This window comes from Molossus molossus, unplaced genomic scaffold (assembly GCF_014108415.1).
Source record: "Molossus molossus isolate mMolMol1 unplaced genomic scaffold, mMolMol1.p scaffold_m16_p_17, whole genome shotgun sequence".
NCBI lineage: Eukaryota > Metazoa > Chordata > Mammalia > Chiroptera > Molossidae > Molossus > Molossus molossus.
In genome coordinates, this window is record NW_023425352.1 from 53,573,421 (window position 1) to 53,587,913 (window position 14,493).

Here is a 14,493-nt window from a genome sequence, read left to right on the forward strand (position 1 = left end):
ATATAAGGAGCTATCTGGGTATAAAGTAGTTATTACAACGAACATACTTTGAAATTGGTGTGTAAGCCAAAGTTCATTTTACTCATTCGGATGATTTTACTAAGCTATTGTTTGTCATGAGCATGTGTTAAAAATTTATCTGCCTAAACGGAACAAAGATTAGGAATTACAATCCTGTCCTGGCCAGTTTTGCTCAGTGGTTAGAGCATCAGCCTGTGGACCAGAGTTTTGAGTTCAATTCCAGTCAAGGGCATGTACCTCGGTTGCAGTTTGGTCCGCAGCCCTGATCAGGGTTGTTTGGGAGACAACCAGTTGATGTGTCTCTCTCACATTGATGTTTCTCTCTCTCTGTCTCTCTCTCTCCCCCTCCCTACCTTCCTCCCTCTCTATCTGAAAATCAATGGAAAAATATCCTCAGGTGAGGATTAAAAAAAAAAAAAAGAATTACAATCTTAAAGAATGCATTCCAGAACTGACTGACTAGGTTTTTACTTTTCATAATTGACCTGCTTCCTATTAACCTATATGTAAAATTAATTTAACAAGGTTCATTCATTTCCTAGGAGTATTTCTGGGAGAAAGACCCATGTTGGCAATCAGGAAGTTATTTGTCTATGTTTATATTTTTTCACTGTCTCAAACACAAAATTGACAAAAAAGTAGCAAAGTCCAATTTTAAAAGAACCACTAAATCTTTATAATCTTTCTCAAATCCTCTTAAGTGAGTTCTACATTATGGGAATTAATAATAATGATATTTGTAAATTAACTCAGGATTCTGAGTTAGGACCATTTTACATGAGATCTTGGTTTATAATTTAGCAGTAGTAAGTGGAATTTTCCTCTTCATGATAATAATTATGTTTTGATTGAATAGATAATAGATTTAATTGCTGCAGGATCTTAGAGGGGTAGCATCTATAGATAGCTGTATATATATAAATCCATTAAATAAGTTATTCCTTCTGGTGCTGGATAAGCCAAAGAACCCTGTTTCAAGCTAATATGTACATTTTAGTAAAGTAAGGCATGTAGAAAGGAACACAATGTCTCCTTATAATTCTCTGAGACTGAAATTTCGTTTACACTCTAGGTGATGAAATAGTTTGAAACTATTTAAATAGAATTGTACCCTATTACACAGTGACAGCAAAAAACTATAATTTTTTTCATATGGATGGAGTGGTTATTACATTAGTAGTATGTTTTAAATTTGTTACATTGATGCTCCAAGATAATTCAAGGGATCTTTCATATAATTTTTTTGAATAATATATAAATGTTGGACTGAAAAGTTATGGGAAGAATTATTCCAATTTCAAGGTTATGATAGACAAATGATAGATAAACGAGAATTTTGGAAAAAGAAAAACATTATACATAAAATGCGAATTTTGGAATAATTTCTCCTAGGGTATATTGCTTGGTACATAATTCAAATTTCATATATTTTTATTTTGACTGGCTGATTGAATGAATAAATAAAATAAATTATATTCATCCAGGTCTTATCCCCTACTCTTATCCCAACTCTCAATTAATAGCAATTATTTTCTGAGTCTTCACCCAAATTTTAAATAATTTTGTTCCCAAGTTTTGGCAGTTGGAATGGCTTTTAAAATGTCTAATTAAGAATAGTTTATTTGACAGCTACCTGCAAAAAAATGAAGCCAGAACACCAACTTACACCATACACAAGAATAAACTCAAAATGGATAAAAGACTTAAATGTAACTCGTGAATCCATAAAAATTCTAGAAGAAAATGTAGGCAACAAAATCTCAGACATCCTATGCAGCAGAATTTCACTGATACAACACCTAAGGCAACAGAAACAAAGGAAAAAATGAACACATGGGACTACATCAAATTAAAAAGCTTCTGCACAGCAAAAGAAACAACCATCAAAATGGAAAGGCTACCCACTATATGGGAGAGCATAATCGTCAATGATGCATCAGATAAGGGGTTAATTTCCAAATAATATAGAGTACTCATACAACTCAACAAAAGGAAGACAAAGAACCCAATTAAAAAATGGGCAGAGGACCTAAAGAAACACCGCTCCAAACAGTACATACAAATGGCCAAGAGACATATGAAGAAATGCTCAACATCACTAATCATCAGAGACATGCAAATTAAAACAACAATGAGGTATCACCTCACACCTGTCAGAATGGCCGCCATCAAAAAAATCATCAAACAACAAGTGTTGGCGAAGGTGTGGAGAAAAGGGGACTCTAGTGCACTGCTGGTGGGAATGCAGACTGGTGCAGCCACTGTGGAAAACACTATGGTGTTACCTCAAAAAGTTAAAAATTGAACTGCCATTTGACCCAGTGATCCCACTTCTAGGAATATACCCCAAGAAACCTGAAACACCAATCAGAAAGAATATATGTACCCTTATGTTCATAGCAGCACTATTTACAATAGCTAAGATCTGGAAACAACCCAAGTGTCCATCAGTAGATGAGTGGATTAAAAAGCTGTGGTACATGTATCCAATGGAGTACTATGCAGCTGTAAGAAAGAAAGATCTCTTATCCTTTGAGATGGCATGGAAGGACCTGGAGACTATTATGCTAAGCGAAACAAGTCAAGCAGAGAAAGACAAATATCACATGATCTCACTTATTTGTGGAATATAATGAACTAAACAAACTGCTGAACGAAATTAACCCAGAAACATGGAGGTGGGGTACAGGCTGAAAAGCCTCAGAGGAGGGGTGTTTGTGGGGGAAGAGATAAACCACAGAACTTACATGCATGTATGCATGACCAATGAACATAGACAACAAAGCTGGGGATAGGGCAGGGAGGAAGGGGAGGAGGGTGTCAATGGGGGGAAAATGAGAAACATCTGTAACAAAAACAAATTAATTAAAAAAATAAACTGTTTTTAAGAATAAAAAAAAGAATAGTTTATTTGGAGTGCTGAACACGCAATACAATATACAGATGATGTGTTACAGAATTGTTTATCTGAAACCTATATCAATAAATTCAATAAAAAGAATGATTTTTTAATGACTATTACCTTTTTGAATAATTTCCTTCTCCCTTTCACTCTTATAAGCTGCCTTTACACTTTTCAAGACTCATGCTACTTTTTATTCTTTAGGCTAGTTTTTATTTAAGAGAACAAAACTCTGTTTCTCTCTGCTTTTTAATAAATGTGACCCTTTCTGTCATCCTTTCCTTGGTCTTTTCCAAATCAGCAGTGTTGCCATAAGTGAGAACTGAGAGAAACATGCCAAGTGCAATGGCTATATTTAAGGAGGAGCATTTGCACCTGTTGTTAACTGGCAATGACTGTCACACACCCACAGTTTCCTCCACCCTCTGCTTTTCATCAAGTGCAACCCATAGCCCACTCTTTAAGTGTTCATATATAAATAAGCACTGATGATTATATATATCATAACAAAATGGTGCACGAATATAGCATTTGACACTCAATTAGTTCAGTTTTTGAGGAGCTGAAATTTGAGCAATGTTGATTAGAAGAGGCAGTCCAAGAAGTACTTGTCATCATCCAAGGTTAGCTTAAATTAATTTGCCCTACCACATGATCTCACTTATTTGTGGAATATAATGAACAAGGTGGGCTGATGAATGAAAGACTCAGAGACATAGAAAGAAGTATGGTTTAGACTGACAGACCTCAGAGTAGAGGGGTGGGGGTGGGGGAGATGGATGAGATAAACCAAAGAACTTATATGTATGTATGCATAACCAATGGACATAGACAACAATGCTGGGGGCGGGGAGTCGGGGGGGGGGCGGAAGGAGAAACATCTATAACAAAAATAAATTAATAAAAATTAGAAACAAAATTAATTTGCCAGATTGGCAACTTTAACCTGGAAGAGCTCTGTAGGAGAAAGACAGTAACATAAATAATTTTGATAGAAAATACCCATAGAAGATAAAAGAAGGGGACTGTGGCCCAGCCAGCCAGATTAATCTCATCAAATAGGTCTGATAACGAAGGGGTGTGGTTGACTTTATTGTCAGAACAGCGCACATCAAGTACCAAAGCACTATGATAGAAAGTCAAATAACAGCTCTGGCTGGTGTGGCTCAGTTGATTGGAGTATTGTCCTGTACACCAAGAGGTGGCCGGTTTGATTGTGGGTCAAGGCACATACCCAGGTTGCAGATTTGATCCCCTTTTGGTGTTTTACTCTCACATTCATGTTTTGGATAAGGATCAAAATATATATGACTCCCTAAGAAAATGTCAAACAATAAATTGAGAGTGTAATTTTACTTGTACATCCACTCTCAGAGGAGGCTGAATTGGTCTTCAAAAGGAAGAACAGGTGCTTATAGGAGCAGTAAGAGTACTTGGAGTTTGGAAGGCCAGGGCATGTTCAGGGTATGGGTAATAAATACCTGGAAAGTGCTGAGAGAGGGGAGCAAATGCCAAATGATTTGACATTTTGTTATAGTTCAGGCTTGTTAAAGTTCTTATGATTTTTTGGCACTTTTGAGTATTTTAGAATAGATGGTGTTGGGTTCCATAAGAATGTATACTGAATTTCTATGCACTTAGGCGGTGTGGTTTTATTTGAGTGCAAAATTAGTGTCCTGCCCCTTTGAGTCACTTCAGATAGAGACTAAAGACTTCCTGACTCCAAAGGTCTAGTAAATAGCAACGGCCATAGGAGGCCACAAGCAAATCTAACACAAAAACGACAGCATTAAAGTTTGCTGCCAACCTTTTTGATTCTGAGAAACATGGACAAAGACAGTCTTATTTGAACAAGCCCTGCCCTTCTCAACTCAATGTTTTCCTGGTGTTGTGTTCTTGACAGGCAAAACTTGCACACTGGATGTTCCTGACCTAAAAGAATGTTAGATTGCAGGGTCACTGAGTTATAAAATGAATATGGAGTCAGCCATCCTTTGGAGGACAGGGCAGGAAAATCCTGTCTCACAAAAATTTTAAGAGGGAGTATGTAAATATATCTAGTAAATTATGTGTGTAAAGTATGTTAATGATCCAGGAGAGAAACAAAATGAGGAAGGAAAAAGTGTGTGTTTTTGTGCATGTTTAATGAAGTGAGACTAGATATAGGTATAGACAGGAAAAGATATGCTTAAGAATATTTGAACCCTTCTTGGCTACATTTACTAGAAATATTCATGATCCACAGAAGCTGACAGGAAAAGGACATAAAAGATCACAGAAACTAGAAATTCATGGAAAAATGAGTGGTAGTTTGAGGAGATAACTGCAGATGAGTAGGTGTAGAGAAATAGGAATGATCACATCTGGAAAAATAGTGAAGGCAAACAGCTGGAAAACAGATCTAGCCTGTGGTTCATGATAAATATTTGAAGGCTAAACCCTTTCCTCTTGCTTTTCTTCTTCATATACTTTTTCTTGATCTTTAAGAATTCCTGATCTTACTTGGATAATAATTCACATTATCAGTGAACCATGAAATACAGTTCCCAGACCTAAAGCAGCCCCCTTTCATGTTTTCTTGCTCATGTCAATGAACCATGTGCATCACCTACTCGGTTATTCTGGGATGCTTAGGCAAATACTCCATTGAGTTGAGTCATACTTGGAAGCTGATTTCAGTGCATATTTTAGTAAGGAACCTAGTTAGGATTTCATGCTCCAAGAAATCTGTTCTGATTAGTTTTAGCTGAAAAAAAGATCTGCCTGTTTTAAGGACTGGCACAGAAAACAATTCTGTAGCCATGTAGGTTTCAATGACCATGTTTTTACAATTATAAAAATAACAGGCAGGTGGGGAAAAGTTAAACCATTCAAAAAGGTAGCTATTCCTTAAAAATCCCCAGAGTTAATGTGTTTTCTTTTTTATTCTTCCAGAAATCACTATCTATCTATCTAAATTATATATGTATATATAAAACCTTGTAAAGGACCATCTATGCTGTATTATCACTTTTTTAAAAAAGTAGAGATGGGATCATTCTTTCTTATTTTATTTTTTAATTTTTCAATTACAGTTCACATATAATATTATTTTAGTTTCAGGCATATAACAATGATTAGACATTTATATAACTTGTGAAGTGATCAACTGGATAAGTCTAGTACTTAGTACCCATCTGATACCATTCATAGTTATTACAACATTTGACAATTCATTTTTTTTAATGGTTGCATATATTCTGCCATCGGATTATTCTCTAACCAATTCCCTAATGGAAGATATTTAAGTTTTCTTCAACATTTTACTTTCTTTCTTTTTTATTTTTATTTTTATCCTCACCTGAGGACATTTTTCCATCTTTTGTTCAGGTAGAGTGGGAGGGAGAGAGAGGAAGAGAGAGAGAGGAAGAGAGAGAGAGAGAAACATCGACGTGAAAGGGACACATCGAGTGGCCGCCACCCGCATGACCAACCAGGGCCAGGGACAAACTGCAACCGAGGTACATGCCCTTAGTAGGAACCGATCCCAGGTCTCTCTGGAGCGCAGACCAACGCTCTAACCTCTGAGCCAAACTGGCCAGGGCTCAACATTTTATTTTCAAAAGTTATGATGTTTTAAAATTTTTTCTTTTTTTTGGTTACTTTGTCATTTCTTATAAATTTAATACCTCTAAAGTGATCAGCACAGTGTTAGACATAGCAGGTAGTCGATACATATTAATTCCTTTTCCCATCATATATAGTTTCCCTTCATATATATTTTTTTTAAGGTATAAGAATGACTTTCTGTTGGGCTATCTACACTTTCTCCTTCTGGGGCCTGTCCAACCAGCTGTTGTAAGATATGTCCTTTGCATCTAGGGAAAAATCTCTATACAGAGATAATATAGCCCTGGGTTATTAGAACTCAATTTAGTCAATGGATCCTCAAATTACATAGCCTACCTGTGGTGCACTAGTGGTTTTATCTTTGTAGATAAAAAATGACACATTTTGGTAAATAGATAAGAAAAAGGTTTTGGTAATCCCTCAGGTTTCAGGTTTATACACTTAAAAAAATCCTATTTATTGTGGTTCTTTTGCAAATGTGCAGAATTAAATCTCAGTACTACAGGATGCATGTTTGGTTTTTATACTTGGAAAAATAGAGGAAAGGCAATTCCAATAGAACTTCTGAAAGGATAAGATGGAGATGAGGGCACAATCCTGATTCGTAGCCATATTTAACAAAGGCACAGGAAATAAAAACAAAACTGTAATCCTAATAAGAAGGTGTGAAGGAATGGGAGAGAGAGAAAGAGAGAGAGAGAGAGAGAGAGAGAGAGAGAGAGAGAGAGAGAGAAGGAAATGGCCCATGGGTAAATACCTAAAATACAGATGGGATAAATATAGATGGGTGGAAAATGATTGTAAGTGAAGTTGTTTCAGGAATGTCATGGCTAATAAGATTAGTGTGTACAGCTGTTAAATGGGTGGTTTACCTCATTCCTAAACTCTCAGGTTCCACTGTTGGGCAATAAATGCCTTTTGAGTGAGTGGCATGATAGTTTCTCCTGAGGAAGCCAATCATCTCACTGTTCTGGTGTAGGGTGGAAAGATTAAGCTAATCAAAAGCTCCACTTCATTATTTATCTATTCTTGGTAAAAAAAAAAAATCCTAGCATTTCAGTCAAGCTTTAAAGAATATTATTAGAACAAGTGATGCAATAAAATTGTGTTTGTGTGTTTTCATTGTTTATTACCTAAGGCTACTCTTCAAAAATGTTTTCCAAAATTAAGAATAATAATTTTATTTGCTTACCAAACTGTTTTCCTGCTCCATATTTTAAAAGGTGTGAGAATTAACCAGCTCATTACAATAAGCACACTGTAAGAAAAAATTCTCTTCTAAGGAAATTCAGGAACCCTAAATCTTTCTTTTACAGTCTTTAATGAGCTCCTAGTATGAAACTGTTTCTTGTGGAAAGAAGTATTTTTCAAGAGAAATTGATCAAGAGTTATTCGAAAGTGTTTTCTAATGCCTAGTTTAGCTAAATTATGAAAACTCATTAAAATAACCTTTATATGATTTTTATTACATTACCAACATGTTCTGGTTTTATAGTTTAATAAGTGCACACAGGTCAAAGATGGTAAGACAATAGAAAGTATTGTTTCTTAAGAGTGTAAGAATATCAATATAAAAGTGCTGTAAGAATGCATTGAGTATTTGAAATATATACAGTTCTGTTAATTCATTCCAATGGCATGTACTCATTCTGGGACTTTGCTATCTCATTCTACCCTTCCTATACTAGGCTACTTCTAATAGTCATTAGATCACCCTATGATGTAGGGTTAATTTCAGCATATCTAAATGCCATGTTATGAATAATAATTCTGGGCATGTCGTTGAGAGTTCCAAGCATATCTAGTTAATGATTATTAATTTGGTGCCTATTTTGCCAACTTAGAACACTCACGGAGTACAATGCTTTGCACAAATATCTGTTTTCCCAGTGACCCTTATCATAGCTCTATCCTTGGTACAGATTAGCCGAATCGAATATGCCATCTCTATTGCTATTCCGAGGGGCTGAGGCGCCAATTATCAGTTCCCTAGAATTTGCCCGTAATTGACTATGTCCCACAATAGGTAACTCTGGAAGTGACAGGCAGTGTGGTTCTCCCGCCTGTCGATTGGACCTTGCAAGAAGCCCCGCCTCATCAACTCAGTCAAGGCCTGCAGTTGGTCCGGCTCCGGTGAATGGCGGGCCTTAGCTCCGCCCCTGCCGTCCGCTGCGCTGCCTGGGTCGGCGCCGTTTCCAGTTGAGAGATGGCGGCCGCCGCAGGTAGATCGCTCCTGCTGCTCCTCTCCTCCCGGGGCGGCGGCGCGGGCGCCGGCGGCTGCGGAGCGCTGACTGCCGGCTGCTTCCCCGGGCTGGGCGTCAGCCGCCACCGGCAGCAGCAGCACCACCGGACGGTGAGTGAGCGCGCCCGGCGGCTCTAGGGAGGGCGGGGCGGTGCTGGTGTGTGGGAGCCGCGGGCAGGCAGGCCGCCCGGGCAGCGGGCGAGTTACCTCAACTCGCGGCCGCTCCCGAGGTTGCCGGGCAGCGAGGGACCGCCGTGCCCTTCAGGCGCCTGCGGCGGCGACCAGGAAGGGAGGGAGAGCGGAGGGAGCCGAGAGGAGGAGGGGCGACGGCGGGGATGTTCCCGCAGGACCAGGGACACCAGGGCGGGGAAGGCACAGGACTTGAACCTCTCACTGACCCGCCCCGGATCTCGGTCCCTCCCTCCCGCTTTAACAGCTCTGCCCCTTTGCTGCCGAACTGAGCCCCGTGCAAGTTGTCCCCTTTTCCTCCTCCATGGGCGGGTTTGGGTGTCCTGAGTTGCCGCGGCTGCCTTGTGTATATGTCCGAGAGGGGCAGTGCCGTGCTTCGGGAACTGTCCCCGGAGAGCGCCCAGCACCCCAGCGGGGTCGCTCCCTCTCCTCTCTCGGCCCTTTGGGAATGGGCAAGAAGGAAAATAAAACTTTATCCCCTCGGTGACTTCCTGCGTGCGTGGGCACGGGGAACAGCGCCCTTGCGATGGATGCTGCATTGCTTCAGGAGGCAAGCTCCATCCCCTCAGGTCCTTCAAGGTCCCCGGTGGTCCTTTTGGACGGCTGCGTTATAAACTTGCTCCGCGTGCCTGAAGAAGGAAGGGTGGGCAGCAGGCAGAGGGGAAGCGATATGACAAGTTGTTCAGAGAGTCAGGGATTTGGTGGTTGCCTTAGCCAGTTATTGCTGGTTTTCATTGGCTGGCAATGGTCGAGACTTTCTTTTTGAACAGCCTTGGGTGTGTGTGTGTGTGTATGTGTGTGTGTGTGTGATTTTTTTTTCAGTTGCAAGAGATCAACTTGCCATGGAGTTCTAGACTTAACAAGTCTGCAGATTCTCTTCCCTTGCACTTTCTAGAACCATATGTGTTGGTCTCTGGCCAACACGGAGAGAAAGAGTGTAGGTAGGTTTTAGTTCTTGGGGCTAAGTCTTGTAGTGTGGTAATGAGAGAATCACTGCAGACAGCCCGATAGAAGAAACTACTACCTCCAGCCCTCCACAAATACATCCATCCACCTGTCTTGTTTTGGTTACATGGCTGCTGAGAGGAAACTGAATTGGAGATTCTCAGAGAGGATACCCCAAGACTGATGACAGCATAAAATTAAGTGTCTGAGCTTGGAAAAGAATTAATGCTCTGTAAATGCAAGATGGTATTGTCATTACTAGTCATAGGTATGGACACTATTCTTATTCTTGTGAGAAAATTGCACTTCATATTTGGCATACTGACATGTTGCTTTGCTGAAGCTTTTGGGTGAGAGCCTAGCTTCTTCACAGTTCAATTTAGATTTGCATGTTTCATAGCCTCCAGTTATGTGTTCTGTTCTCTTAAAAACATAAGGCTACCCAAAAATCTGATTGTATTTCCCTCTCTCTCAAACAATTTAAAGACTTCTCAAGTTGTCTTTATCTCTATATTTTGATAACATATTTCTGACTTTGCATAGTTTGTTTTTTTTTAAGACTCTGGGTGTGGTATTCATGTAGCCTTTTAAAATTTGTGCCTTTTATATTTTCCACTATGAGAATCTGTCAGGCTGTGAGTGTCTTCCTTATGTGGGTACTTCATGAAAGTGTTCTTCTGTGCTATTCTGGGGTAGGTAAAAGTGATGTGCTGAATTTGTATCTGGAAGCACAAAGTGAAGTGTTATTTCTGAAGGGCAGAAGTGTTATGGGAATGGTGACTTGTAAATGAACTAGAGTTGTAAGATTTTGAAATTAAAATCTTACAACTGTTTATTTAAAATATGTGAAGAGGTGTTTATTGTTTTTTCAGTGATTGTTCTGAAGCCATCGAGTATACAGCTGTCTCCATCTGTTATTCTATGGTACCTCATGAGACTCAGTTTGAAAGGTATCTCCTAGAGATTTAAGTTTTGACATTTTATGCCTGAAATTGAGGCCCAGAATGGGAGAGACGTAGTCAGAATTATACAGCTAATATACAACAGTTTTAGGACTGCCATCCACTCTAGATATTTGACCCCTTGTTGTGTTTTTGTTATTATGAAGTGCAGCTCCTCCTTTACTTCTCTCTCCTCCCGAATACTGCTGTTTGTTAGGAAAGTATTAGTATTTCAAAACCCTATGAATGGAAATTCTTCTGTAAGGAGATATTGGTTTGAGGCACATGAATTAGGCAAATACGTGAACAAACAACTTGCTCTTCTGAAAGTCCCTGATAGACACTAAGGTTGAATCTTGCATAGGAGGCATCCTGTGTATGTGCAGCAGATGGCACTCTGCATTGAACTAGATCACAAGTCCAGCTTGTATCACTTTTCTTCTGCCGTAGTAGGTATGGTAAAGTAGAGCCAGGGGGGCATTAGTTTTTTGGTTCTGGTTAATTTTTTTTGCTTGAGAGGCATGTTTTTTGAAATCCATCTATTTCCAGTTTGGAGAATGAGTTTTAAGCTATACAGTTCAGCTAATTGGTAAATGTAGTCGCAAAGTTATAAAACATAACTCCTCCCCAACCCCATTAAAACATCATTCAACTGAGTAAATAGGAGTAAAAGTGCAGGGGCTTATTCAATGTTTTTAGCACCATCTAGCCATTTTTCCTTTTCTTGTGTGAAGCTCCCCAGCTTGCAACTGTAACTAAGACTAATGTAAAATGTTTGTTGCATGCCTTTCTGTGTGGTTAGTGAAGGTGGCTGCTGTTTTCACAGATGATTCTTTAAGGGGGAACTGCTTTTCATTGTGAACTCTGTAATTCCTTTGCTAAATCAAACTGTTTCATCTCTGATTATGACAGCCTGGCTGTTGGCATTTCCTGGTGGTCAACAGCTATGCTGAATTATTAAATCTTGTTTTCTTGAGTCTGTCATGGTCTGTTATAGTTTGTGGCTGTCCTTCTGTACTTTACACATTGTAGTTCTTTGGCAGAGATAATCATTTCAGTTTAACCTGACAGTTTTAACAGAGGTTATGTTGCCTGACACAGAGGCAAATCCCATTTCATTTTTTTTATCCTCACCCGAGGACATTTTTCCATTTTTTTGTTCAGATAGAGTGGGAGGGAGGGAGAGAGAGAGAAACATTGACGTGAAAGGGACACATCGAGTGGTTGCCACCCGCATGACCCAACCAGGGCCAGCGACAAACTGCAACCATGGTACGTGCCCTTAGCGGGAACCAAACCCAGGTCTTTCTGGACCACAGGCTGACGCTCTAACTCCTGAGCCAAACCGTCCAGGGTCAAATCCCATTTCTTTAACTGGGTTCTTCATGGTCTGGCCCACTGTTACTTTGCCAGGTCTACCTCAGCACAAATACTCCACTGAACTTAAGGCAGTATCCCATATATCCATACTAACTGTTTATGCAGTTCTCATAGCTGAATTTCAGTTTTAACACTTCTCTAACCTCCATTTCAGGTTAGAGACTGTGACCTCCAACTCCTTTTTGAATCTCACATCCTCACTCTGCACATACGCAAACAGACTTGATGGGAACTGAGGAAAGTGACTTGTTAGGTTACATTTGTGGTTAATTACACCTGGGATGAAAATTCTTTTAAATGGAGGTGGATTTAAGGAGAAGTCCTAGTCTGAGTCTTGATTTGTGTATTTCCTGGCTCTTAACCCCTTACTATTGTTCTATTTTGTCCTCTCTGAATTCTGATATTATTATTTTCAGGTCACAGATTGACACTTGTCTTGCTCTATAAATGTTTCACTTGTGGTACTTTATCTTACTGGGAAGATAAGGCAAAGATTGTAATCTTATTACCTTTCTGTCTCTCATCAACTAGCACAGCGCTTGGTATATAGGTGAAACTCAGACAAGCATTAATTGAATATGTACCCTTTTGTCTGCTTGCCAGGGAAAAGACACACACACACACACACACACACACACACACACGCTTTGACCTGTTGAAAGGCCTAATGCTTAGGTAGTCACATTTAGGTAATTGCTTTAAGTTTGGTATTGCCAGAGTTGCTTTGGTTGTATATTGTGCTTCTTTATGATAGATTGATGGAGGGGGGGGGGCACCATTGGATTACTTCTATAGTGGTACAAGCTTTCAGACCGAAGCCAGCGAACGTATAATAACTAGCCAGATTATTATAAATACAATGGATCCTCGGTTCTTGAACTTAATCCTTTCTGGAAAGCTGTTGGAGAAGCAATTTGTTAAAAAACTGAATCATTTTTCCCCCATTAGAAATAAGGTAAATTGCTCTGGCTGGTTTGGCTCAGTGGTTGGAGCGTCGGCCTGAGGACTAGAGAGTCCTGGGATCGGTTCCCATTAGGGGCATGTACCGAAAAAAGAAAAGAAAAAAAGAAATAAGGTAAATTGATTTAATCCGTTTCAGACCTGTAAATGATTCCGTTTTAACCTTTGTTATATACAGTACATGTCTAGTGTACTGTTTATAAACACTTTAAAAACTAAAGGACATGAAATGTAAATGAAAATTTAACAAAAAGGAAATGAAATGTACAGTAAATGAAAATTCACATACACCCTAGATCTTACCTTTAATGTTGAGATCTATTGATTACTGATTATAGAGAGGATGGAGGGATGTTATTGTTTGGAAGGGAAGTACCCTTCCATAGAAACTTCAGGTAGCTGTTTTTTGGTGGCTCTTTCTCTCTTTTGTCTCTTTGCTCCCCTATAACTTGCTTCAGGCCCTCTGGGCCTCTGTTTCACTAAAACCTATCCACTGATGTTTGTTTTTGCCTCTGTTTTAACACTTGCCTGAAGTGAAACACTGCATTATCATAGAACAAATTTATTGCATGGTTTGCTACTTCTTTGCCAGGGTGATACAGTTATTTCTCAATAAAACTTTGCATTTCTCCCCATTTCCCAAGCATTTCCTGGATTAGTGAAGTAGAAATATCCTTCTTTCCCTCCTCTTCCTCTGAAAAGAGCCCCTCAGAGGAAGGAGCTGCTCTCTGCTGCTGCTCCCTCTGAAGGTCTTGGAGTTCCTCGATAGTCAGCTCAGTGTTGTGGTCCTCCACTGATTCTTCCACATCATCACCATCCACCTCCAAGCCCATGGACTTGCTCAGAGACACAGTATCTTCCACAGCAGACACAGGCTCATCCTTAAAACCCTCACAGTCTCCTTTAGCGACAGACTCAAGCCACAATTTCTTTCAGGCTGATTGCATGATCCTGGAAGACACTTACCCTCATGCTTTGTCTATGAGCCTCAAGCAAGTCAGGATATTAAAATGTGCCTTCCAGAATTCCCTGAGGGTTAAATTAGTTTCAGAAGCCACCTCAAAACATCTCTGAAGTAGTGCCTTTGTATAGAGTTTCTTAAAATTGGAGATGACCTACTGGTCCATGGTCTGGATAAGATGAGTTGTGTTAGGTGGCAAGAACCTAACTGATGAAGCTGTACTCCTCCACCAACTTAGCCTTTAAGCCTATACGGTGGGCAGGAGCATTGTCTATTACAGGAAGTGCCCTGAGCCCTGGCCGGTTTTCTCAGTGGTTAGAGTGTTGGCTTGAGGACCATAGGA

The 14,493-nt window shown here is 39.7% G+C and overlaps 1 protein-coding gene across 9 annotated transcripts in view; it reads left to right on the forward strand.

Annotated features, from left to right (window-relative positions):
• Positions 1-10,843: 10,843 nt before the first annotated feature.
• Positions 10,844-14,493, forward strand: part of MCU (mitochondrial calcium uniporter) — a 275,222-nt gene continuing 271,572 nt past the window's right edge. For all 9 annotated transcript variants that reach the window (XR_004959979.1, XR_004959978.1, XR_004959983.1 and 6 more), the window contains exon 1: positions 10,844-10,858. The gene's annotated coding sequence lies outside the window, so the exon portion shown is untranslated. The remainder of the gene's footprint in view (positions 10,859-14,493) is intronic.